This window comes from Oxyura jamaicensis, chromosome 1 (assembly GCF_011077185.1).
Source record: "Oxyura jamaicensis isolate SHBP4307 breed ruddy duck chromosome 1, BPBGC_Ojam_1.0, whole genome shotgun sequence".
NCBI classification, from domain to species: domain Eukaryota; kingdom Metazoa; phylum Chordata; class Aves; order Anseriformes; family Anatidae; genus Oxyura; species Oxyura jamaicensis.
Genome location: NC_048893.1, coordinates 138,193,935 through 138,220,287, shown reverse-complemented (window position 1 = coordinate 138,220,287; position 26,353 = coordinate 138,193,935). Strand labels below are relative to the sequence as shown.

Genomic DNA, 26,353 nt, shown 5'->3' with positions numbered 1-26,353 from the left:
AAATACCCCCAGCTGTAATGACTACTATCTGTCTGCTGTTATGAAGCGGCTGTTTAACTTGTGCTTTTGGAATTTCCTATGTACCACGTACCCTCAAAAATTGTTCTTAAAAACTATACAATAAAGGGCAATGTGATTAAAAAGGAACCTAGAACTCCAAGCAAAAGCATCCTTAATTTAGCCTTTTTACCCAGCCAGAAAGAGGCAGGACACAATAAAGTCTGCACAAAGTGTACAATATCTGAATGTCTATAATCAGGTTATCTAGTCCCTTGCTAGAATATCGCTAAAATTATATGAACAAAAACAAGCAAACTGGAGCAACAAAGTGGCCTGAGGAAATGCATACACAAAATAAATTTTCTTTAAATTGCTAGGAGAGTGCAAAAAAAGATGCACAAAATTAGAGCAGACTCTGAAATATGGTGATTGAAAGAATCTTTGGGAGCAGTAACCTGAAGTAGATTGAGCTTTGAAAAAGTTAAACCTCTGTCCCAAGAGACACTAAGGTTTATTGGTAATTTCACCCCAGATTAGAAAGGATTAGTTGCCTCAGAAGCAGGTTAAAGTGACACTACTGTTGCTTTCTCCTACCACGTGTAAAAGCTGTGGCCTCAAAACAGCAGGAGACATAGGAAAATAAATAATGAACTATTTTTGCCTGAGCTATGACATTTCTTGAAGGAAAAAAAAAATGCAAGAAAATCAAAGTACTAGCTGTGTGGAAGATAATGCATGTGACAAAATAAACGAATTAGGACTCAACAGCAATTGATTTCCCACGACTGCAGCATGAACCCTTTCCTTTTGGAGAAAAGTTTATTGTCTTACATAGGGCTGAGTTTTAACTGGCTGAGTATAAATCGCTGTGTTAAATGCTGCCTCAAATGCTTCCAGGGACACAGCAGAATACTTGACTTCTTTTTGATTTTTGCCATGCAGTCAATTTTCTGTCTGCTGTATGCATTTCCAGATGCTGGCATCATCGCTGAGTTGTTTCAAAAGCTTTGATTTTTCTATTTTCTCACTTTGTTGCTTATTATGGTTTCACCTCGGTAGGGAGCTAAGCACAACACAGCCACTTGCTCACTTTCGCTGGGTGGGATGGGGGACAGAATTGTTTAGAGATAAGGACAGTTTGCTAGATGAAGCCAAGGCTACATGCACAAGCAAAGCAAAACCAGGAATTCTTTCATGAGGTGCCGTCTGCAGGGAGATGTTCAGCCACTTCCAAGAAAAGCAGGGCTCATCACATGTAACAGTTTCTTGAGAAGACAAATGCCATCACTCTGAACATCCCCTACTCCACTTTCTTTCCCCCAGCTTTTATTGCTGAGCATGACACCATGTGGTATGGAATATCCCTTTGGTCAGCCTGGGCCAGCTCTCCTGGCTGTGTCCCCTCCCTGCTCCTGGTGCACCCCCAGCCTCCTGGCTGGCAGGGCACCACGAGAAGCTGAAAAGTTGTTGGCTCTGTGTAAGCACTGCTCTGCAACAACTAAACATCAGTGTGTTATCAACACCCTTGTCATCATAAATCCAAAACAGAGCACCATACCATCTATTAGGAAGAAAATTAACTCTGCCAGCCTAAGCCATTGACTTTGCTAAAGTGTCATAACAAATAATTAGTGCTGCCATTGTTAGTAGCTTTTAATTAAATAGTCCTCAGAAGCTTTGTGAACAAACTGAATAGAGATCCAGTGCTAGCCTAATTGCAAAGACCTTTTAGGAAAAGACCAAACAGTCTGGGGTGATGAATGCAACCGGCATTACAACATGCTCCCTTACTCAAAAAATTTGGTACTTTCAGGCTCCCTGGGGAGAATGGCTCATGAATTATTCTTATTATTGGGTTTGTATTAATACTATATTAACAGAATTTTTATATATTCTATATTAATAACATCTATCTGCTATTCTTTAATACTTGTTATAAAGTCCAAAATGTAGTTATTGACACAGATTTTTCTTCACAGTTACTGTGCCCACCCTGTACCCACCTAGCTTGCAAAACGAGTAGCCAAAGGAAAAGAGGAAGGACAATAGAAACAGTCAGATTATAAACAAGAAGGAGAAACTGGATTTCAGTCATCTAATTAGCGATACATGTGGAAAGAACTGAACACAAACACTTTCATAGCGGAAGACAGCTATGGCTGTGTCATGCCATAGCTTTTGCTGAGTGCCAGTGCCTGTAACCAAAAGTGTTTCATCATCAACATGGACAGATTTAAAGCCTATGAGGCACAGCTTCATTGCAGTTCCGGTATATAAACAAAGCTTACCTGTTACAGGGCCCTCCCTGTGGCATCTCTGTCATTCATTGTAGCACATCAATCAGGACACGCCTATTTTTTTCTCAGTAGGCTTTTAGTCATTGGCAGTATTCATAACACATAACACTAACAGAGGTTTTTGCTTCTTTCCTTTTCCTTCCACATGTCTTTCAAACACAAACATTAGCTCAGAGCTTCTAAGAGTAGCCTTGCAATTTTCTCTTATCTTACTGTAAGGAGAGCAATTCATTACAGCACAACAGCTTCTCCTAAATCCTGTCCTTGTCTTACAACACTCAGCAGAAATTAAAACAGTCTCCAACTTCCTTATTGTCAAGGTGTCCGGGTGTCCCACTGCCACACTCCTATACTTGTTTTTTCTTCCTATTCCCCAGTGCTACATAAACTTCCCTTAGGGCAAGCTCCTTGGGACTTCTGGTCCGTAGGTCCCTCGGGCTTTCAAAATGCCTCACTCGAGCACTCAGAACATAGAGTTCATCTCAGCACAGGCTCCAGCTGTGGCCAGCGGGAGTCACAGGGAGGTCACCCTCTGCCTGAAAATGAGACAAACTGCACTCCTGTCACCAGGCACAGAGCCAGGTGACTAGCTCAGCCATAGACATCTATCTGTGCAGCGGATGTCTACATGGGAGGAGATTAATCCTGTCCTCAGACCTTTCTGAACAGCCTGCAGCACCTATAATGCATTTTATGCATTTTTTAATTCATTTGTTTATTATAGTTCCTGTTATTGGATCGTGCTACAGAAGAGAAGACAATTTATCTCAGCAGTTGCATTACATTTTGAACTAATAATTTCTTGTTTCTTCCCAAAGTATCTGCAGTAGCTGTGTTTGTTCTCCGCTAAAATTTTCCTTTGCCTGGAGAGCTAGCATACTCCTCAGCCAAAAGACAGTAATGTGGAATACACAAGTAGTTTATGAGTTGGTTTTCTGTCAGTGAAATCCTTAAAAATGAATTGGCAAATGTAGACAGTGGTGTTAAGCAATCCCAGGTCACACTAGTGTTATGCTTTCTCCCCTGGAGACATTAATTCCGTGTGTTTTTATTGGTATAAAACTCAACTGGACCACAGCTTTTGAATGGTACTTTGGAGATGGAATTAAAAAAAAAAAAAAAAAAAAGAGAGAGAGAGAGAGAGAGAGGGGAAAAACCCACAATATTGTTGTTTTCAACAGACACACAGCCACAGAGGGCTCTTGTGTTGAATTTCATTACAATTTCTTCATTTTTCCATACTTAAGGACTACCTTGGTAAGTGAGTAAAAATAAAAATATTGTGTGTACCCTTTTGCCCAAGTAGTCGCCTCTGTTATGATCATTTTTATAATATTATATCCTACTCATGTCTTGTCTCGTTATGCAAAGCACTGGCCAATGTAATGTACACCTTTGCCCAAAACAGAAGGGAATACAAGTAAAAGTAAAGGGTGTTACAAAGAAATATTTTTATAGGAGGACAAGGAGGACAAGCACAATGCATGAGGGCTCTCCATGTGGTCTTCCAAGGGAAACAATGCAGTTTGTTCCAAGCCCCCTCTTCTGAGATAGTAGCCTCTTCATGTTTTGATGATTTTATTTATATAGAAAATATGACTGTCCTAGCCTTTGTCTTCGACCTTTGAAGTGCATTGGAATAGCCAAATTTGTGTAAAGAAGAGAAGAGGAAAATCGAACAAGACCTGCATGTACTAGGGACAGTCTGAGACTGCCTTTTGAAAAAGATGCTATAATGCTATGTGAATGGTAAAAACTTTACATCAGCAGGGAGAAAAGAGTGGAAGTAAAGAGGATTTGGGGAAGGAAATCCAGCTAGTAAGCTAAAACGACCAACGTATATTTAAGCTGGTGGCCAGATTTCTGAGGAGATATTCTGAAGAAAGGCTGAGAAAAGTGAAGTGAAACACCATTGTAAAGTAAAAGTAAGGTAGTGCTTGCACGTAAAGAAAAGCTTCCTTGTGATCCCCTGCAAAAAGAACAACCAAGAGCTTTAAAAAGTTTATGGCAAATGTTAGAACTAGATTCCAGATAAAAATCCGTCATTCAGGTGTGACCAGGCTGCTGTAGTAGGGGAGTGGGGAGATACAAACAGTAGCTATAGCTTTGACTCAGAGGCTAACCATGGTTTTATATGCAAGTGGAGCTAGAGAGTGAGAAATGTGTCATGGAGCTTTGTTATTTTTCCCATTTCTTGTTCATTTCTTGTTCTGTTTAAGGCAACAGAGCTCTATGGATTAGGGGAACAGGGTGTTACTATTTGTCTGCAGGAAGCATTAAAAATCTTTTAAATAATCGGGGGACAGAGCAGGAACAACTATTGTTTGAGGGAGCCTAACCTTACTTACAGGATCCAGAGTGGCTTAAAGGACATCAAGTCATTGACGTAGATTTGTTTGGAATGTTTTTTTATGTTTTCTCTTGCAAATAAACTTTGGGTGAGAATGTAACCTGTTAAGCCACCAGTCAGTATGTTGCTTTCTTCCACTGAACAATAACTGCTGTCTTTTACTGCTATTGTGAAATGACCTGTTGCTGATTTAACTCTTTTTGAAGAAACAATAATGACTTCAGAGTCGCCTCATTCACCACTGGTGGCAGCAGCCTTGATGTTTCTCCAGCTAGAAGTTGTAATGAGATGGGAAAGGTCCAAGCCTGTGATATTGAGCAATACAGCCAGAGAACACAGAATACAGAGAACAACGGAAGGCAAGGCACGAGCCACTTCAACACTTTCTCCTTTGGGACACTACCTAAACCTGATGCTAATTCACCATCTGAGGGGGTATTATCTTAATGTGGGTGACCAGAAAGTCTGATCACAAGAGGAGATACAAAACCTGAATTAGGCACTACCATTTAACTGGAGTCGAACCAGTAGCTTGAGCTGATAGTAGTCTAAGCTATTAAACTGATGATATAAACCTCTCGGGAGTGCTAAGCAGAGTTTGAAAATTATTTAAAAAGGACAAAAGCATCTGGGCTTTTATTTAATTCTCGCTTGGGATGCAGAAAAAAGTTCTACTTACTGTAACCATTGGTTCCCTCCAACCCCATCCACCCCTACCAGATCTCTAGCCACTTTCTGGAGAGCTGGGAAGGTGATATCATGGGAGGCAGCATCTCATCCATCCCTGGGTCATATGGGAGAAGCAGTTTTGAGCTCTGAACTCTCCCAGCATCTCTTGCTCTGCCAGATGATGAGTGAGCTTCGCTTCCTTCTGATTTCAGCTTCTTGCTCTTCTTAAGAAGCCTGAAGGAGGGAAGAGAAATCAGACCACAGTCCCATGTTTTTTATTATTGTTATTTTATTTTCTTAAACAGGATACACTGGGGGCGGGAATGCACACTACATGTAGGCAAGCTGGAAACAATAATTTTTGTTTACGTGATTCATCAGTAAGTCCTGCCTTTATTTCCCCACCCTTCGTTTGTGAGGTGTTTGTGCCATGTTGCTCAGCAGCCTTGCAGCACGTGGTTTCAGAATGACAGCATACTTGGGAGACAGAGCGAATAAGGCAAAGGACACAAAGGAGTGCAAAAGAAAGAACAAAGCTAAAGGAAAGAAGACAAATCCATACATTAGCTGAGCTGTCTCTGACATATATCTTATTGCAGAGCAGACCTTTTCTCTCTTCTTTGAAAGTTAAGCACACAGCTCCAATAGGTTACAAAACTGGGATTTTTCTGTGTTGTTTCACTTGGTAGAAATTTCTCCAAGTTTGTTTTAATTTCTTCAAGATCAGCTTTTCAAGGACACGTTTCAATTTACTGAAACATTTCAAATCTGATGCGTACTTTTATGCTAACTTGGTGACATTGCTTACCGATATATAAATGTAAGTGGCAGGGAGGGGAAGAAGCTTGGTTCGTGCGCTGTGCACCACAGAGGAGGCTTCCTGCCCGTCCAGGGGATTCCGTGCTGGGTAAGTTCCTGCTTTTGTCAACATTGTGAACGTTTCTGGCTATCCCAGCCATTAGGGAAGCCAGAAGAGAGAAGGGGCGGTAGTAGAAGAAAAGGAATAACCAAAGCAGAGTCAACTGGTGGTCCTAATAGACCACTCTGAAGGAGCTACTGCTTAGGGTAGCTTTCAAAGGCACCCTAATATCTGTGAAAAACTAGCCCATGGCCCCAGCTGGCTTTAAAAAGAGTGGTCACAGGCTGCCTTGTCAAATTCCTTACACTGATATCTGCAATGGTTAGGACCCAGAATTTTCTAGATATCCTGGAAAGGGATAGCGTCAATGACTTACGTAGAAGATGTTGCAATAACGTAACACTTCCTTTCACATGGCACAGAAACTGAGCTCCCAGAGCATAGTCAGAAAACAGATAGAACAACCTAAATATTATATATATATATATATGCAAAGGCCTTATCTTCTAACACTGAGCAAATATGGCCACAGGTGAGATGAAATACGTAGCAATTTCTAAATTGGCCAAATCTGCATAGCACTTCACAGAAATGCAAGCACCATGTCCCTGACAAAGATTATGTTTCTATTCCTGGCATTAAAGCAAGTAGAGGCACATTTTTCACAGCCTAATGCACACCAATTATAACACCTTAAAAGAAAACTGGCCAAAACATGCTCTATTTACAAGTCAGATGCATATGAAAGATATCTTCTCCCCTGTGTGTTTTGATTGCAATGGCTGCTACTGGAAAGAGTCTTTGAAAAGCATTCTTGGGAAAGCCTACACTGAGGTAAGCTAGATAGCAGTTCTGCTGTTAAAAAACAGTTTTTTCATCCTGATAGTGCAAGTTGCTGAAGGAGCCTCCTGCAATGCTTTTGGGAACCCATACTTGTTGCAGTGCTGAAATGGTCACCAGTTTTGTTTAGTACTAATGGTTTTCAAAGGAGATCTATTAGATTCAAAATATTGTTTTATTGATTACAAATATTTTTTGAAAAGCTATAATAATAATAATAAAAAAGCAGACTACAAGGAAAACAGCTCCTCACTGTAAACGTACATGTGAAATTGCAAGATCACTAGAACACTCTGCTTTTCTGAATTCAAGAGCTTTTCAGCTAGAAGCTAAGGCAGTAATGTCTGCTACACCAAAGACAGTACATCGCATCAATCAGTGCAGCCCTACAGCAGCTTAGACTGCTTCTGGAACATTGCTCAGACGGTACCAGCACATTGTGCTTACACTTCTGTGGTTTGCCAGGCTTCCTGCCTCTCCGTGCAACACTCACTAAAAGGAAGAACTGTAATAGTGATAATGAATAAAAGTAGCATCAGCACTTACAGGTATTGCAAAGTTGTTTTCCATTGGAAAAAAAAAAAAAAAAAAAAAAAAGTTTTCTATTGAAAATTTTATCATTTCTTTTGTTCCACATTTTCAGACATCTGATAATATACTTGGCTGTCTAGATTAAACAGGGTATCTACAATAGATACGTTATTTCATATCTGTGCTATATCCTGGAGAAGCCTGGGTCTGTCCCACATACTCAAAGTGAATGTGACCCATACATTGAGTAGCAGCTGGGACCTGTGAGCAGATGCTCCTTTTCATTCCGATTTTCACACTTCTTGTGCATCCCCCATTCTGAAGAGATGGCAAACACTTCTATTCCCCAACTTTGATACATCTCACCCTTCCTTGGCCTTTCCTAGTTTTCATTGTTCAAAATTATTTAGTGTCTTGATGACAAGATGCCTGACACATGTAAATTTTACAGAGCCATGGTATGTCCTTTTTTTCTTTGTCAGTTTTGTTGGCAGCAATAAAAAGTAAAACCTGTATTCAACACACAGCCTTGTCCTGACTGAATTTACAGCATGAGGATGCTATGTAAAATAGCTTGATTGAAAAGTCAGTGCTAGGGGAAAAAAATAAAAAATAAAAGGTAACCACCAAAAATAAATATATATAGAAATAAATATTTTATGATTATAAAATATATATTTATAATACATATTGATAATGATAAATATATGATTATATATTTATAATATATATATATTATAATATTTATATATTTATCTGGACTTGAATAGAAGACAAGACGTGTTATGAAGATGTTCCTTGAGTTACCAGGGAGAAAAAATGTCCTGACTAGATGATCATTAAAACAGAACATCTTCTTCCTTGTCAAATAGAGCTGGTCTTCCTAGAATGTACAACAAATAATTGTAGCACATGCATCAGAAAAAATGCATAAGAAACCTTAAGATACAAATAATTTTGAGTCATTCATTTTGTGATCTTGATAAACTTATTCTTGATAATAGTCTAGACTAGACTAGACCCATTCATTTGGAAGGAACCTACAACGATCATTGAGTCCAACTGCCTGACCACATCAGGGCTATCCAGAAGTTAAAGCATTTTGTGAAGGGCATTGAACACTGGCAGGCACGGGGCGTCAACCACCTCTCTAGGAAGCCTGTTCCAACATTTGACCACCCTCACACTAGAGAATCTTTCCTAATGACCCCCCCCAGCACAGCTCTGTGTTGTTCCCATGTGTCCTGTCACCGGTGCTCAGGGAGCAGTGCCCGGCACCTCCCTCTGCGCTTCCCCTCCTCAGGACACTGCAGAGAGCACTGAGTTCACCTCTTGGCCTCCTTTCTCCAGGCTGGACAGACCAGGTGTCCTCAGCCTCCTCACAGCATGTGCCTTCCAGCCCTTTCACCTGCTTTGCTGCCCTCCTCTGGATTCATTCACATATCTTAATATCTTTTTCAAATCATGAAGCTCAGAGCTGCACACAATATCTGAGAATGAAAGCAGTGCCCAACTGGACCACACCATGTCCCACCTGGCTCAGCAGTCTGGCTGTGGGAGATGCTATTTAGGGTCATCAAGTGAATTTAGGCACTATGTACAGTCCATTCCTCACATACACTCTCACAAACAGAATTTCTGGGGGTTGTTGGCAATTGCTCTCCCCATCCTATCCATCTCTCACACCCACTTCTTCATCTCCCACTCCATATAGATCCATCTCCTGTCATACTCTGACTGTGTTGTTTCTTTTTTCCTACAAAAAAGGCTAATGCCAGTTTCTCTGTCTAAACAATCTCCATCTCTCAAAAACATCTTTTTATCAGACTGTCTTTCCTACCCACTTCACTCTCTTTTCTGTTATTTCTTCTCACTGCTTACCTGACTATGAACCACTTGCTCCAAATCCAACCTTACGCCGAATTAATCTAATCGGGCAATGACCAATTCTATTCCTAGAGTGGAGGGTGTTACTGATCCACAGACTTGTTCTGTGCATTCAGCACCAACAGCCACAAAGCAATAGAGTGGGTTCAGTAAGGCCAAAATCTTCAGAGCAGTCATTGCTAAACCTTGTAAGACTCTCCTCAATGCTGTATTGTGGAAATTTCCATTTCCTACAAGAGCAGGACTTTGACATTTGTTATCACCTTTTCATACTTCTCAAATGTATTTAATTAATGAGCTATCAACACTGAGTATTTTATGATATCTTGGTTTCAATATTCCTAATTTCTCATAATGACCAAAACAAGTGGGGTTGGATTAAACAGATTAGACAAGGTAGCCAAACCTGATGGAAAAAGGAGAGGGGAAAAGGTATATTTGAACTGGTAAAGAATTGAGAACATGGATGGAGAAATGCCATGTGTGCATAGCTTTCTAAGATCAGCATATTAAAACACAGAAGAGAAATAAGCAATAATAGATAGAAACCAAAAATCATTCTAAAGAAGTTACTGAGAGAGACATCTTAGTAAAAAATAATAATTTCATAAAGTCACAAATGAACACATGAAGGATGAAAAAAGTAAATTTTATATTAAGATAATAGAAAAGGGGAGATAACTAAGGCAAGGTGCAGAAAATGGGACAAAAGGAAGGTAATGGCTGCAAAAGGAACATAAATTATTCTGGAGTGTGTTTCAAAGTATTTCTGTAAAGTACACAAGCTGTAACTTTCTGAGAAGCCACCAAATGACATGCCTGAAGAGGAAATGAAGCATGTGCCCTTGTGGTTAGCTGACCCAATTAGCAATGGTAGTTGGCCCAATTTAGGAAACAGGAGCTATGCTTTTATGTATCACTGTCCTAAATACAATTGACGTTATACCCGTTTTAATGATATAGCTTGCTTTCTTTGATGCTTGACTGTGCTTTCTATTGAAGATAGCTCAACGGGACACTGTTCTTCCACACAGTACTAAGTAAGCCAGTATTTTTGCATAAATGCTTTCTTCACGCAGTCTTTACTAGAAACAACAGACCTTGTTTTCATGATGTGAAACGCTTTTTTTTTTTTTTTCTTGTCTTACGGATCAGACTGTGGTACATTGTTCATGTTGAGTGGGTCAAAGGTGAATAACCAGATGAGCTAATTTCAAGTACAAATGTTTTCTTACTTGAATTTTACAAGAGATAAGTGTGAAAAATGGCATCACTCGGTCTGAACCCAGGAGGAGAGCAAAAGTCCTCTCAAAAAGGTACAAAAGCTCTTCCTTTGTATATCGGGTAGCATAAGACCAAAGTTGCATAATTAAAACATAATCTATGATCGTGATTTTAATCTAGAATTTTCTTCCAGAATTACAGCAAGACACTTTAGACAATACCATTAGCTAATTAAGTGACATAATTTTCATCCAATATAAAATCCAGCTGTTCAACAGTGAGGAATTAGTCCAAAATATAATAGACACTACTGAAAGCATGCAGTACCATTGCCAGTACTCAATTTGTTTTGGCTAAATCTTGAAATATGTACTTGAAGCTCCTGTCATCACCCCATCTCTTATGCACCCTTTTCCTTCCCCACCTTATCCTTTTCCTCTCTTTCATGCCTTAGAGTTTATTAACCCGTGCATAATTTATAATTTAGAAATACTTTTAAATCTCTTAGAAGTTGGAAATTGTCATTTTCACCAAGTGTATCAAATTGTGAGCTGTTAAGATTGTTTGAAGTTTCCTGAGATGGGGTTGGCTCTTTGCCTTCCTCTCCCTCATTTCCAGCCAATTGTAAAAAACAAACCAACCAAACAAGCAAAACAATAAAAGGACGTGCAGGAGATTCCTGTCTTATCTCTTTGGTTCAAGTATGGCGGGGAGAAAAGAGAAGATGCTGCCAAACCACTTTCCTCTGTTTTAAGCTACGCATATTTTTAGATGTGAACAATAACATTTGACTTGAGGACAATTCCCTAGGTGCCAAAAATTGCCAGTGGGCCTAAAGAATTCCCAAATCGTCACAACATTCACTCCCCTTGTAAGTTTTTTGTTAATCCTCTTACAGCTTCAAAAACAGGGGAAGTGGCTCAGAGCTCCTTTTCTCCTCATGCTCCATGGCCCTAGCTCAACGAGGAGGCCTGGAGCTGTCCCCAGATTGCCTGACAAGTGTGCTCCCAGGCATGTCATCACTTCTTAGTGCAGGCAACTCCACATGGGCATCACTTCACCCTTAACCAGAACCTGCTTCAGCCTTGTGAGAAAAGAAGAGTCTGCCTACAAAATACAGACGTAAATGATGACAAAGCATGGCCCTCCTAGCAGGTGTTTGTGTAAATACCTGAGGAAGCTGAGCAAAAATCTCTTCTGTGCTTTCGTAGCCTAATACTGGACTACTTTAGCACACCCTCAATAAGGGTGTATCTTAATGAGGTCATGATTTGACTAACTTAATTGACCAGATGGTCTTCAAAAGTTCCTTCCAACTGAACTATTCTATTCTATTAATACAGTTATCATATCCTTTATCAATGCTACAAAGGATCAACTTACTGTACATGAGAGAGAAGCAGATTGTGCTTTATCTTACTGCAGGTTGACACTGGGCTAATTAATGGTATGGAGTTTGGGGGATGGTTCTGTGTTAGAACACAGGACAAGTGCAAAACCTTTTCTGCATTGCAACTTGGAAGTTACACTTTTTTTCCAGTCTAAGGAGAATCATGTTGCAGGATTCAAAGCTGTATTTCTCATCTTTTGCCAAGTTTTTGCCCTGTCCCTTTATCTTTTCTGTCATAAAACAATACAGCTTTCACAATAAAAACAAAAAGTATTCTCAACACCTGCACATCCAGTCATATCAGGACAAATAAATTAATGGGCTAGAGAACAGATTGTCTGTTTCTCTTCATGTAGCTCTTTTTGCCTTCAAAAATGTGTTCTCAACTTCACTTCTAACTGGGAAATATCCCTAGCCTGGGCTGGTCCCTGTACCATAGCCAAGGATTTCCTGGGAAGAAGCTGGCTGGTACGAGGCAGAAGTGTACCAGGGAGCGTGCAGGTGGAGGAGACACTTGTGGGACAGTGCCTATGGGCTGCTTTTGTTCACAAGCATGTATGTATGTAGACTCCCTATCTCAGAAGGGATTTTTGAACAACATCAGATAGCCTTTCAGACAAAGGCTTTTACCTTAGGTGCCTCCATATACAAGAGAATTAAAATCAAAGAGCAATATTGTATATGGAATTTTTAAGATCTCTCTTTTTCTTTTTGAAATTTGGTTGACGCATGTCAAAAGGACTTCTGGAGACTGATAATTTGTAGTGGTTGAAGCTATGGCCATGCTCTTGTTGAAATGAACAGCAATTATGCTCTGTGTTAAACAGAGAAAGTAACAAACAAGTCACAAACAGGAAAACTCAAATAGCAGACAATTTAAAATGTGTTTCTTGCAGCCTGGTAAGGAAACGGGAGTCAGGTCATTCCACAACCTGTTTAAAAATGGAAAAGGAAGGGAGTTATTTGGATGGGTATGAAAATGTCAGGAAGTGATAAAACTCCTGACTTCTTCCTAATCTCTTGCCAAGAGCTTTATACATCTTAAACAAGCACACCAGAACATGAAAGAGACTTATTTTGTACTATTCAGAAGCCTTTCAATAGAGAAATTTAGAGAGAAAACATTATCAATTCACTTCCAGGCAATATGCCAGATAATACTTCTGCTCTGCATGTGACAGTCTATTTCCAAGAGAGCTGATGTCTTCCTCGTGAAAACTGTGAAACAAAACAAAGCAAAACCAATGAATCCTTTTCCCAAGGAGATGGAAGTAATCCAGTGGTCTCTGGTCTGCTCACACAGCTAGATGGTATGCTAGGCTCTCTTATTTTAATAGATTTGAATGAAATGCCATGTACAACGCTGCCTCTGCAATATCAAACCTTTGATTTGGCATGTACATACAACAGAAATAACAAGTTCAAGATACTGGATCTTGACTGACCGTGATGTCCCCAATTAGATCCTGAAGCAGCTCTCTGAAATGAGTCGCTGGACTGACACAAGTTACTGTTTGTGATCAGTAAGGTAAATGAAACTTGAACAACTCTGATTCATCTTAATAGAGTAGCAGTCTGGAAACCAAGTCAGAAAGAATATATAAATCGTGGTCATCTCCTGTTTTTACTTCACTGATTAAAATATTGACAATTGTATCCACAAAATCCTCTACACTAATCATGTGAGCAGTGTAAGCGATAGCATTTCTTCATCTGAAGGGACAAATCTGCTCCTAATTCTGCTCTGTACCTGGCTATGAATTTTAACTTTTCCTCTTGTACATTGATTTAAATTAAAAAGAAATTCATATTAATGCAGAGCTAATACAGATTACAACAAAAATGACCTAATTATACATTATGAGTTACTGCATATGCAGGACAAGCTTATGAAACATTTGCTTATTATTTTTCTTGTTGAGCCTAGTGTTTTGAATGTGTTTAGCACAATAAGCTTTCTTCACTATCTGCTCCTTGTCAGATCTATAAATAAAACAGTTTTGAAATCTTTGAATGATCAAGAGTCCTGCTGATAAGAAACTAACCCTTGTAAAACAGTTTGTTCTCTACCTCACATTTTTTCCTATATTTTTTACATCTTTTTTTTACCTTTCACCTTTTTAATTAGTATTTATGTGATACACAATACTTGAAAACTAACTTTTGTTGCAGTCCGTTGTCTGTGGTGCACTACTGTGAAAGTTTGTTGAGTATTTGTTTGAAAACACTTGTATATTTATTTTAGAGAAGGAGATAATGTCATATGAGAATGTTTAAAGTTAAATTTCAGGTATTCCCAAGAGGAAATATGTGTGTGACCTTGACCAAAGGAAGTGTGACCAGGCTCAAGCTTCCCAGAACAGAGTATGAGGTCTCCATCTGCTTTTGTTTTAAAATGAGACAAAAAGGATAGCCTGGGACCTTTCTTGTCTAGAAAAGTCCTTTTGGAAAGGGTTCAGGCATCTTCAGGTATTCCCAAAAAATAAGGAGTACTTCTCCACAGCCTGAATTCAGGCCACGTTCAAGGTGCTTACAAGATGCAGGAACAGTAACAGAGTCTCCTCTGAACTCAGCACATTGAAAAGAGCCCTCAGCCAGGCCCTGTACAAACTCAGCTACTGACCACCATGGCCAAGCTCCCCAGCACTAAGAGCAGTGGTTTTGTCCAAATCTTTACAGGCTGAGACAGAAATATCATCTTCCCTAGAATAAAGCTATTCCAGCACCTTACAAGGACTGTGATTTACAGACCATGTGTTCATTTGAACATTTCAGAGTAAACCCTCTCTTTAATTTTAACAAAAGTTTGTAGTATATGAGCAGAAACTATATCAATAATATAGTTTTTAATATATAGTTTATATAATTAACTGTATATCTAAATATAGCCTAAGACTGGCCAAGAAAACATGTCTTACAGAAAATGATCATTATAAGCCCGCTTTTTAAAACCTCCCCCATTTATTCCATTTTCCGTCACACGATGTTTCATACTTATTTAGCAGTTTCCTTACTAAAGGTTAAAAATAACTCTAGGTGATGACTGGACTCCCTTTGACTACACAGGCAAGAGGGAAGCTCTGACAGTGCACGGGTGGGCAGGCAGCCCTCTGGCATTCAGAAGAAAACAGTAATCTCAAGAACTGGATGTACAGAACATGCAGACTCTTCGGGACCAATAGGGCTTGAATCTCTGTTCCCACGCCTGCACATCCAGGTAAACTGAGGAACCAGCAAAGCCCCAGAACAAAATCCCTAATAAAAACAAGTGGACAAGTCCACAAGGTGCTTCGCTTCTCATTTTGCAACTTTCCATCTTGTGTATTTTCTTTCATATCTTACATACATTTAGTACTTCATCAGATCTCTTCCAACTTCATCCAAAGATTTAGGGTTTTCCTTCTGAAAACATTGGAACATCATTCAGAAAAAGAAAGAAAGAAAAAAAAAAAGAAAAAAAAAAAAAAAGCCCTAAGTGCGCTGCCATGCCCATGTATTCCCTAGAACATATACATGGGTTTTGCTCACAAAAGCCCCCAGAGAAGAAGAGGACAACAGAGAATTGTTACTGTGCTATGTTCATTCTTTTTCCTTTTGGAAGCTAAACTTTGACCACATTTTTCTCCTAGCAGAAAAACTCATGATATTAGTCTCTCCCTCCCCCAGACTTTGTTTAGGGCTCAGATTTGGAGTTTCCTGTTAGACAGCGTGTGCTTGAAATGCTCTGATTATTCATTCTTGGAACTTTTCCACCCTCTTTCACAATCCTGGGTCTGCAGCAAATTAGCTGCTAGTGAAAATACATTCACAGCCCACATGGAGGGAGCGCTCAGTGCTTCAGAGTCCATAAAAGATCTCTTTCCCTCTGCCTCCACTTTCAGAAGGATATATGCACTTATACTTGCAAAAGTGTTGTAGTATCCCCCTCAGCTTCTACTAACACCATGTGCCTTCAAACCCATGCTTGCTGAATGTCCCTGCGGTCACACCATTTCTAAACCTTGCCAGCTTGACACCCCAAGCCTGGAAGCCCTGCTAAAGAGCAGGCTTTGGGGCTGAAACTTGTCCCTTTCTGTAGCTTTTGTCTTTTACCCATTCTCAGCAGTTTCAGCACAGAAAGACTACTTCCTGCACTCCAACAGTTCTGTGCCCTACTTTATGTCTCTTCTTCAGAAAAGAGGACTGGTGCAGAGAAGTAGAGTTTTGGAAGCGAGAAAATTTAGCAAACACTAGTCATGCTTTCAACTACATGGTCATATTTCACACAGTATGTAGAAACTGTAGCACTAGCAGTGAGGCATAAAATGTGAGGGAATAGCTTGTGGAACTCAGACTGTTAAGAAACAACCACAAAATCCATGAAGGTACCACAACGTATGGCTGGAAACACCAACTATCAGCTTTAAAAATGTTTGGAGTCTACAAACCACTGTACAGATTTTCTTAGACAAATAGACAAACACAGCATCCTTTCACTCATATAATAATCCAATATAATAATTCCAGCAGTCACTGTGTAACAGGAAAATCCCAAACTGAGCTTTACTCAGTGTACTTTTTCCTATGCAAAGCTTTTTGTGGTCAGGAAAATTAAAAATAAATAAATAAATAAATAAAAAATAAAAAATTGCAAAGTATGAACAAACAGAAGTGCATCAAGGATATCTATCATCAATTTCTCCTTCAGTTAGAGGCAGCTTCCAGGGTACTGAACTTTTGTTAATCAAGTAGGTAAAAAAAAAAAAAAAAAAAAAAAAAAAAAAAAAAAAAAAAAAACACAAGTGAGATAATACAGGTCATTTCTGAAGTTTTAAGAGATTAAGGGATCATGAGTACCCCAAAGCTGGAATAGAAAACTCAACTGCAAACCTGCAAACCCCATGAGGAAGCTAAGACACTACTCATCACCCTGTATTTCATATTACCTTGAGGATGCAGCATTTCTTTCTACCCTGAGGTCTTATAAGGAATAATTGTATAATGTAAAGATATTACAGTAACGGAACCACATAAGCCACAGGAAAAAACAATAAAAAGGTTCTTGAAACAGAAACTCTTTTGTGCAACATGGCAACTGGGAGCTCTAAGCATTTAAAGTTTCCTGAGAAATGCAGACTGACTTCCGTGGGGAAGATCACAATTTATGAAATGATTTTAAACCTAGCTTACCACCACATTTGTGTACTGCCTCCCATAATCATTTTGCATGGCTTCTAGAGAGACCTATAACTCAACTTGCATTTTGTCCTGGGGTTGTCCCTGAGGCTGCCGGACTCAGGAGCTGAGTGGGTCCTCATAACCAGCTGCAGATGCCATGCCAGGGAGACACCTCAGAACATAGCAGGATCCCTATATATTATTTTCTGTGGAAAATAAACCTCACTTTGAGGGCTAAAATGATATTCTTCCTCTATTCAGATTCTCAGTATGAGTGCCTAGAAATTCAGAACTGGAAGGAGTGACACAGCCCATGCCTCCTTTGAGCCTAGAGAGATCCTGAAAAGCTTAGTTAAGTAAGAGTTCAAGTATTTGTCCAAATTGTGGTTATTATGCTACAAGAATTAGTTCATACTTTCACACTTAAGGTGGAGTAACTGGATGGAAACTGAGAATCAAAACATAAAGTTTTAATTGCTTGTGAAATTGAATTCATATCAGTAGTATCATCCGGTTGTTCTGTGCATTTTAATGCCACAGCTTCAAGGTCATGCTATAATGACAATTTAAACATATTAATATGTCTATAGTTAAAAGAAAAGAGAGTAAATCTGAGCTGACAATATGGGCTATGTGAGCTCAAGCAGACCTACTCCTCTGGGCTATCCAGTTCATGACTTGGGGTTTAACATGGTACAGTTAATGTTAAATCTTTTCCTGTAAGATGTTTTCTGTAACACCCATGAGTCCATTTGTCCAATTTCTCTGAAAGACATGGGTCTCTTGCATTTTCTGTTCACTAAGGTGCTTGTTTTAATTTAATAAAGACATGTTGACTCATGTCTTGTTTGGTTTTCACTGTACAGATGGAGAAAAGACAACAACAAGAACAACATTAATATCTCCCATGCATTCAGAGCAATGATCTTAATAAAAAAGCTGGTCTGCAGCTGTCATTATGTGGAAGTACAAAAGAAAGTGCGCCTGGGAAGGGGCAACCCCGGCTGTATGTACAGCCTGGGGGATGAGATGCTGGAGATCCGCTCCGCAGGAGGGATCTGGAGGTTTTGGTCCACAGCAAGCTGAACATGAGCCAGCAGTGTGCCCTGGTGGCCAGGAGGGCCAACCATACCCTAGGGTGCATCAAGCATGACACTGCTAGCCAGTCGAGGGAAGGGATTGTCCTGCTCTGCTCTGTGCTGGTGCAGCCTCACCTCGAGTACTGTGTGCAATTTCAGGTGCCACGGTATAAAAATGATATAAAATTGTTAAGGAGGGCCTCCTTTGTAGCCAAAGGAGGGCGACAAAGATGGTGAAGGGCCTAGAGTGCATGATGTTTGAGGAGCAGCTGAGGTCCCTTGGTTTGCTCAGCCCAGAGCAGAGCAGGCTGAGGGGAGGCCTCATGGTGGCCTGCAGCTCCCTCACAGGGGGAGCGGAGGGGCAGGCGCTGAGCTCTGCTCTCTGGGGACAGCGACAGGACCCGAGGGAACGGCATGGAGCTGGGACAGGGGAGGGTCAGGCTGGGGGTTAGGGAAAGGTTCTGCACCCAGAGGGTGGTCGGGCACTGAGGTAGGTTCCCTGGGGCACTGGTCCTGGCACTGAGCCTGATGGAATTCAAGAAGTGTTTGGACAATGCTCTCAGACACATGGTCTAATTTTTTTGGGTGGCCCTTTAGGGACCTGCATGTTGAACTCAGTGATCTTTGTAGGTCCCTTCCAACTTGGGATATTCTGTGATTCTATGAAGTGACAGCTAAGTTTACCGCAGCAGATATCTGGAGTATATATGCTATCATCCCAGCTGTCCACGTATTTATCAGGTATTCACGCCTCAATATGATCAGTATGATATAGACTATCTTCAGTATGCCTTTTCCTATACACAAAGCATGCACGTTCATTTGAGCCAATTAGATGTGTATTCCCATTATAACACTTACAGTGATGAGAAATCCCTGCAGAAAATAAGTTGATTTGTGTATCTGTACTTATTGTTTGCAGATCATATCCCAAGTCTATAACGAGAGGAGAACTCTGCTGCTTTACAAGGACTTTGATTTAGGTCCTAAACAGAAGTCAGAGACCATCATAAAAACACTTTTCAGCTTAGAAACACTAACAAAAACACCAAATGCTTGACTAGCATTCCCTTAGGCTAAGATCTACTTGTCACAAACAGAAGAGGATCTATATCTTCACTTCATTGTTTCTTTCTTGGCTGACAGGTCTAACTTCCAGTGAAGCACGCAGAGCTATGGCTGGTCCTTTAAAACATGCTCATGACTGAGTCCATGACTGAAGCCCTTTTATTTGTTAAAGATTAAAATGTCCTGTGTACAAACTTGTGCAGTGTCAATATTGTAGCTCACAGGCAGCACACCGTCTCATTTTTATGAGTCCTAAGAATTATTGCTTTGTTTGGGAAAGAGCCAAAGTAGAAAAGAAAGCCCTGTTCAGATGATAACCCCTTCATTATGCTGCATCATTTACTGACTTGTATCCTTTAGGAAGTCCAGACAGGAAACCAAGCCAGCCGTGTTTCTATGAAGCAGCAGAACATAAGACTTTGTTATGCTATGATAACCAGGAAGTAACACATTAGGTTGTTTTAACTTCACTCTCTTACTTGTCCACTGAGTAAGTGAACAACAGTTTGGTTTAGGCATAGACTCATGGCTTTAATATTTAAAGTAGATTCAAAACCTTTTCATATCTTCTGTCCAGTGTGCTACCTTCCCATTTTCCTTTATGTTGATGTACACAGATAGGGCATTATTTGGTGTCATGCTGATTTTATATCTCTTTTCAGTGAAGCTAATCCTCTTTTTTCAAGCAGTTGCTGATTAAAGTGAGATCATTTCTTCTGCACGGCAGCTTATGGGTTAACAAAACTGAAGCTGTCACTTGCTAGAGCCAATGTGGCAGACAAAGAGAGATCTAAGGTCAAATGAAGGTGCCACCCAGCCCCTGTGACAATCTCATGTTTATGACTTTGGCTACAAATACTTGTAAAAACTTAAAATGAATAAGGCAAATACAGTTTGTTTATATTTGTCATACTCTTCTATTTTCCAGTAATAGTGTTTCTGGCATCCTGTCTGCAAAAGGTCGTGCCAAGATTGTCATATTCACTAGTGACTAATTAACTTTCCCTCTATCACTTTGTCTAGTCACTTTCTGAACTTCTTATCTTTTGTTGCCTCCACAATATTCAATGAATATTACCTGCAGTTTAATCATTAAACAGTAAAGGCACACTCTTATTGAAGTGATTAAAAACCTCTGCTACTCTTTTTTAATCTGCCCCTCAATAATTTAGCTAGGTAACCTTCACTCTTCTTATGTGAGAAAACATGAACACATCTTTTCCTGCTCACTTTCTCCATTACTATTAGTGACTCAGAGGAACCTCGTGGCATTTCCAAGCTACAGAGCCTTGTAGCAAAGCTAGCCCATACCACCATCATGTGCGGCACCTTTCTCTGTGCTATATTTCATTGGTGATGAAAGGACTTAAAAGATATGCTCTTTCCAAGATGCTGGTGTGCCTGCTTTGATATAACCACCTAAAGTTACTCACCGAGAGATTTGAATTTAAATCTCTATTTTATCAGACAGTTCTGTGAGAAGATTTAGTAAGATCCTTCCATAGCTCTCCCAACATGTTTCAATTAATTTGACTAGCCTAACAATTTTGTATCAGGCACAAAGTCTGTCACCTCGCTACTGTTCACACCACCTTTTTGTGAGCGACATGCTGAAAGTCCCAGTTCTGGGCAGTAGGATCCCCCTGAGCACTCTCCTGGCAGGTGAGCAGCACCAGCTACCTAAATCAGTGTAAGTCAGCTGATGGAATATGCTATCATTTTTACTTAACAGCCCTCAAAGGAAATTGTGGACTAAAACATTCCTGTCAGCAGTGGGAGTGAATGAGGATGCCACACCCTTGCAGGCTCCCCTGTAGGAGGCCCTGAGTGGGCTGGGGTTTAACCTAGAGAAGAGAAGGCTCTGGGGGGGCCTTATAGCAACCTCCCAGTACTTAAAGGGGTCCTACAGGAAAGATGGGGAGGGGCTCTTTGTCAGGGAGTGTAGTGATAGGACATGGGGTAATGAATTTAAACTAAAAGATGGTAGGTTGGAATTATCTATTAGGAAGAAACTCTTCACTCCAAGGGTGGTGAAGCACTAGAACGACTTGCCCAGAGAAGCTGTGGATGCCCCATCCCTGGAGGTGTTCAAGGCCAGACTAGATGGGGCCCTGAGCAACCTGGTCTGGTGGGTGGCATCCCTGCCCACTGCAGGGGGGTTGGAACCGCATGGTCTTTAAGGTCCTTTCCAGCCCAAAGCCTTCTGTGATTCTGTGATTCCATTCCAGAAGAATGAAAGCAGTTTGAAGCTAGAAATGATCAGACTTTGCAACTTACCCCAGATTCAGTTGGAGATCAGCTCTGTTGTACTTCAGATCACATAGGAAATTCTTGCTAGACAGACAAGAGAAAGAGGTGATATGCAATATCAGAAGTATCACTGAAATTGCATTCCCATGGCACCTTGGAGCTCAGTGATCACAGTGATAATTAAACCACTCTAGTGTAAATTGTATCTATCCTGCAGCTGAAATGCATACAAGTGCTAAGTTTGGTGTTGCAAGAAGTACTGGTGTTTCACGCTGGTACACACTTGCCATTAAGATGCTCCTGTTTTGTGTCAGCAATATTCCAGATATTACAGGTTGTGAATGAATTCTCAGGGTGAAGAGGCCAAGTGAGCTGTGAAAATGTTTCTCTTTCTGACTGTGTTATCGGCACAGACTGGGAGGAAATCAAAACAAGATCAGTGGGAATCCACACATTCCTAGCAATTCCTTGAACATGGACACAAACAAGAAGAGCAGAGACAGGAGAAAGACATGAACTCTCTGAAGGTTCTTCCTGGAAATTAATTTCGCCAAAATTAACTCATCTTAAAAATAAGCTTAAGTATTGATAAATTGTTATATTCCAGTGGCTAAAGTTTTAATAATGAAAGCCCTGCTCTTCTCCACTTACACTGGCCCCTACAATAGTAAAGGAAAATTTGCCATCTTATTATATTAAGTTACCTAATTAAGTAATTTCCTTTCTCTCTGCCATTTTTAAAGCACATACTGTCAGAACAGCTTTAATTTGAGCCTGACTGTACCAATACTTACTCATTGCATTAAATATGTTACCAAAAAATAATCCTAATTGCATAAATGCTGAAGTCAGCTTCTTGTACCTTTGCAGAGACTGTTAAAACAAAAAAGTCCTCTCTGTATTTTTACCACTTATTTCATTTGACAGTGACATACAGAAGAAAAAAAAATGTAGTGAGGGCTGATTTGCTGTTTCCAGTATTGACTATCAGGACCTTAAATGAGCCACAACAAAACCAAAGCTCTGGCTTGCAATAACATGCAAACCATGCATAAGCCCATGTTACAGCAGGTAAAGCCTATCAGGAGCATCAGTCACTTGTCCTTGAGGAAGAAATAACTCTTTCTCTTGCTTACCTACACAAATGTAGAAGAAACTTAGCAGAAAAATATGTCAAAGGCTGGTAAGGAAAAGTGGGAAGCTGCCAAGCCCTCATTACAGAAGCAGAAATCAAGTGCAGGCTTGCTCTTCTGCAAACTTATTGTCACATATCCCATTCATAATGTAATCTGCTGATGGTGCAGATTTCATTGTGCATACACATACAGAATAAGAGCCTGATGTTGGTGGCAGCTTTGCCCTTGTTTCAAATGGGAATAGGATTGCACCCTGCTTTATGCCTCAGGCATCATTCCCTAAAAACTATGCGTCCCATCCACGTTCAGTGTGGCACCTGCTCACACTGAATTCCAGTGAAAGCGAGCAAGACTTGCTTTCTGGTAGCTGACTGAATACGCTAATTACTGAGACAAACCTTTAGACCCTTCCTATGCAATAATTGCTTTGGCAAGCTGTTCTCCAACATGAGGCCAGTTTGTTTTTTTTTCTGAGCATTTTGTGCAAGAATTTTGGGCAAATGGGTTTACTGGAAAAGACAGACACTTATCAGAAACATCCATCCAAAATAATAACTGTCACAGGTCACAACCTGAATGCTTTTCAGGAAAATTCCCCCCCCGGCGCCCCCAAAAAAAAAAATGTTATTTGCTTTTTTAATTCACTTTTGAAAGCCAGGCTAAGTCCACAGCTCCCCTTCACACAGGAAGGAGCCACGTATCCCAGTGAAGCATGCATGTCTCCCACACTGCTTCCTTTCCTTACAGACCTGATCTGCTTCTGCCTGACTTTGTTGGAAAGTTTCCCATTGCTCGCAGGGAGATGTCAATGGAAAACTGGAGTTTCACTGGTTTGAAGACACCCAGAAGTATACATATTATCATAAGGGAAAATGAGTATCTCCTTTGATTCATACTCTGTAAAGAAGGTAGCCCTGATTCTAGCATATATAGATCCTGTGCAAACTAGAGCCCACAATAACAATCCACAATTGCTCTTGAGAATCCCAGGCTCAGCTGGAAACTTGTTCACAGTTTTTGCTGGAGATGTTTCAGCTGGTTTTCAGGAAGACAAAATTTTCAGCCCTTATTAACTGCAAGTATTTCCTGACCTGTCTCTGAGCTCATGTATCCACTGAGTCCATAGTCTGAAGAGCAATGGCATTGAAGCTAGGCAATATTAAGCAAACAAACAAACACACAACAAAACAAACAAACAAACACCCTAGGTGCTGACTGAAAAACTATTGTTACCCGTACTCCAATCATCCTGCTGCCAGCCTGTCTTCCTTTCCCCCAGGCACTGCCTCTTTCCAGATCACAGCTCCAGGCATAAGCTTCCAAATAGTTTTTCTATTCCACTCTAAGTCCTTCTTTGCTTTGGGCAGGGTTGTTTTTCCGACACCTAGCTGCAACTAGCACAATGTGAAGTGTGCTGTATCACAAGTATTTAATTACATACTAATGCCAAACCTGTCAAAGTGCCATCTCCCAGTCTCAGCTCCTTCAAAAGTAACACAGCTTCTGAAAAAAGGAACCCAAGAAGTTTCTGAGTCAAGCAGGGCTGGGGTAGAGCAGTACTTGAATGACAGGCATGTTTTGGTCAGCACCAATCAGCAGAAAAGGGATGAACTGAAAAGGAAGATGTAGACACTTAAGAATAGTTTCAGGCTGTCAGAAATGAAGAACGAGCTTCTCATCCCACTGAGTTTCAGGTCTGAGCCAATTAGTCTCAGGCCAAATTCCCACTCAACAGTAAGTCTTTGGCAAAATTGCTACTGAATCTTATGCCATGATTTTTTTTTCAATTATTACTTTTAAGAGAAAAGTTGATGAAAACTCTGGGGTCTTCCCCAGCACACTCTGCTGCCGTCTGCATGTGTGAGACAAAAATTGCTCCATGTTCTCACACTTTGTTCTTTCAACTGCTGCTGGCGGGGGAACACAGGACAAAGCTCAGCTGCCACTTACTGGAAAACTCACCCAGCCTTTGACTAATCCTTAGAGGCATTTCAGTGCTCCGTAGCCCAGCCCTGTCTGGATGCCAAGTCCTGTACTTTCAACTGGTACATCCATGGTATGTTCCTCAGGGACGTGCAGGGAGAATAGGCTCCATCTCCTGTTTTCCCATTGCAGAACTTTTCCAGAACAGCCTCTTTTGGCCCGTCAGTCCAACACACAGGTTGAAGGCATGGCGTTTTTATCTATGCTCAGATGGGAGCCTGTGGTTTGTACCATCTTATAGCCACAGGGCAGCCTTTGCCACACGACCCTTGAGGAAGGGTGGTGGGCAAGGGAGGAAAACTTCCTCCTCCTCTTCACACTAATTGTGTTTCTCCCTAAAATATAATTCAAGTTTTTTTTCCAGCTGGTTTTCAACTTTGGTATGTAAAAGTCCCACAAGACAAATAATTTTTTTAAAATAAGAAAAATATATTTTATTAAGGGACTTTGCATTAAAATTAACTGTATTAGAAAAAGTTCCTGCAATTATCTAACTAGCAAAGATATTTCTCATGGCTACATAACCATGAGAAAAGTTAGAGATGTCTACTTTGGCTATGGCCTTGTAGTTCTGAGCTATGAATTTCAGATTTTTCTTTTTTTGAAACAGTTTTAAATTTCTTTTCCATTTCATTTCTACTGTGTAATATCGGGACATTTACAGTGTATGTAACAGAATATGTAAATATATTTATTTGAAACCCTTTACAAAGTTACAGCAGGACAAGCAGAAGCTTAATTCAATAGAAAATCTTTAACTTTGCAGAAGCCAAATGTGTAGAAAATCCTTGAGCAACTTTGATGGGCTGCATGATTGATGAAAGTGTCAATGGCAGTATCTTAAATTGTTCATTAACTTGGTGCTGACGTCCAAACTCCAGCAGCCAAAACAAGCATTGTATGAGTCACACACACACACACACACACACACACTGAAGAAACTGAAGTGTTTTCCCAGTTAAAACAAATAACATGCATTAGAAGCTTACACAGAAAAAAAAAAATAATAAAAAAAAAAATATCCTAAACAAAGGTGGGTTTGGAAGTGCAAAAGACAAAGTTGATTATATAACGACACCGTTAGTTGTTCTGTAAAACTAAAATAAAAATGAATTAAATATTTAAATAAAATGCCCACAGACCTAGAGGCAGCATAGAGAAGGTGCTAACATTAATTTTACATATTTATATTTGCAAACATCATTAAATTCTCCAAAGTACTTCCTGGATTTTAAGCCACACTGTGTTCAACCACTCAGCAGTGAAATGCAGAATGCATTACCAAAAGTGAACATGACCTTTCTGTGAAGATATTAAACCACATATCCATCCATAGCCACAGCTAAAAGGGAAATTTGGGCTGCTGTAATGTACTCGGCTCTCCCTTGCAGATTTAGTCTCTTTTTTGCTCACTTAAACTTTTCTGTTTAAGAAATGTTTCCAGCATACCAAGCTCAGATGGATTAATAGGGTAAAAACTAATCAAAAATTTCTTTACTTAGGTGCATAAAGAGAAAAAAATAACACTGAAGTAGACTGCCAGCTCTGTATTGGTGCTACAGAAAGAAGCCTGACAAAGGATTGGACATGTTAAACTCATGCACAGGTAAATTGCTGCCTGTGGAAAGACCGC

At 40.1% G+C, this 26,353-nt stretch overlaps 1 long non-coding RNA gene across 1 annotated transcript; it reads right to left on the bottom strand.

Annotated features, from left to right (window-relative positions):
* Nucleotides 1-5,024: 5,024 nt before the first annotated feature.
* On the bottom strand, nt 5,025-24,853 carry LOC118161274. Its single transcript, XR_004747924.1, has 3 exons — nt 24,700-24,853; nt 24,190-24,348; nt 5,025-5,550 (listed from the first exon to the last, which is right to left on the bottom strand). It is a non-coding gene; the product is annotated as an uncharacterized LOC118161274 (long non-coding RNA).
* Nucleotides 24,854-26,353: the final 1,500 nt, after the last annotated feature.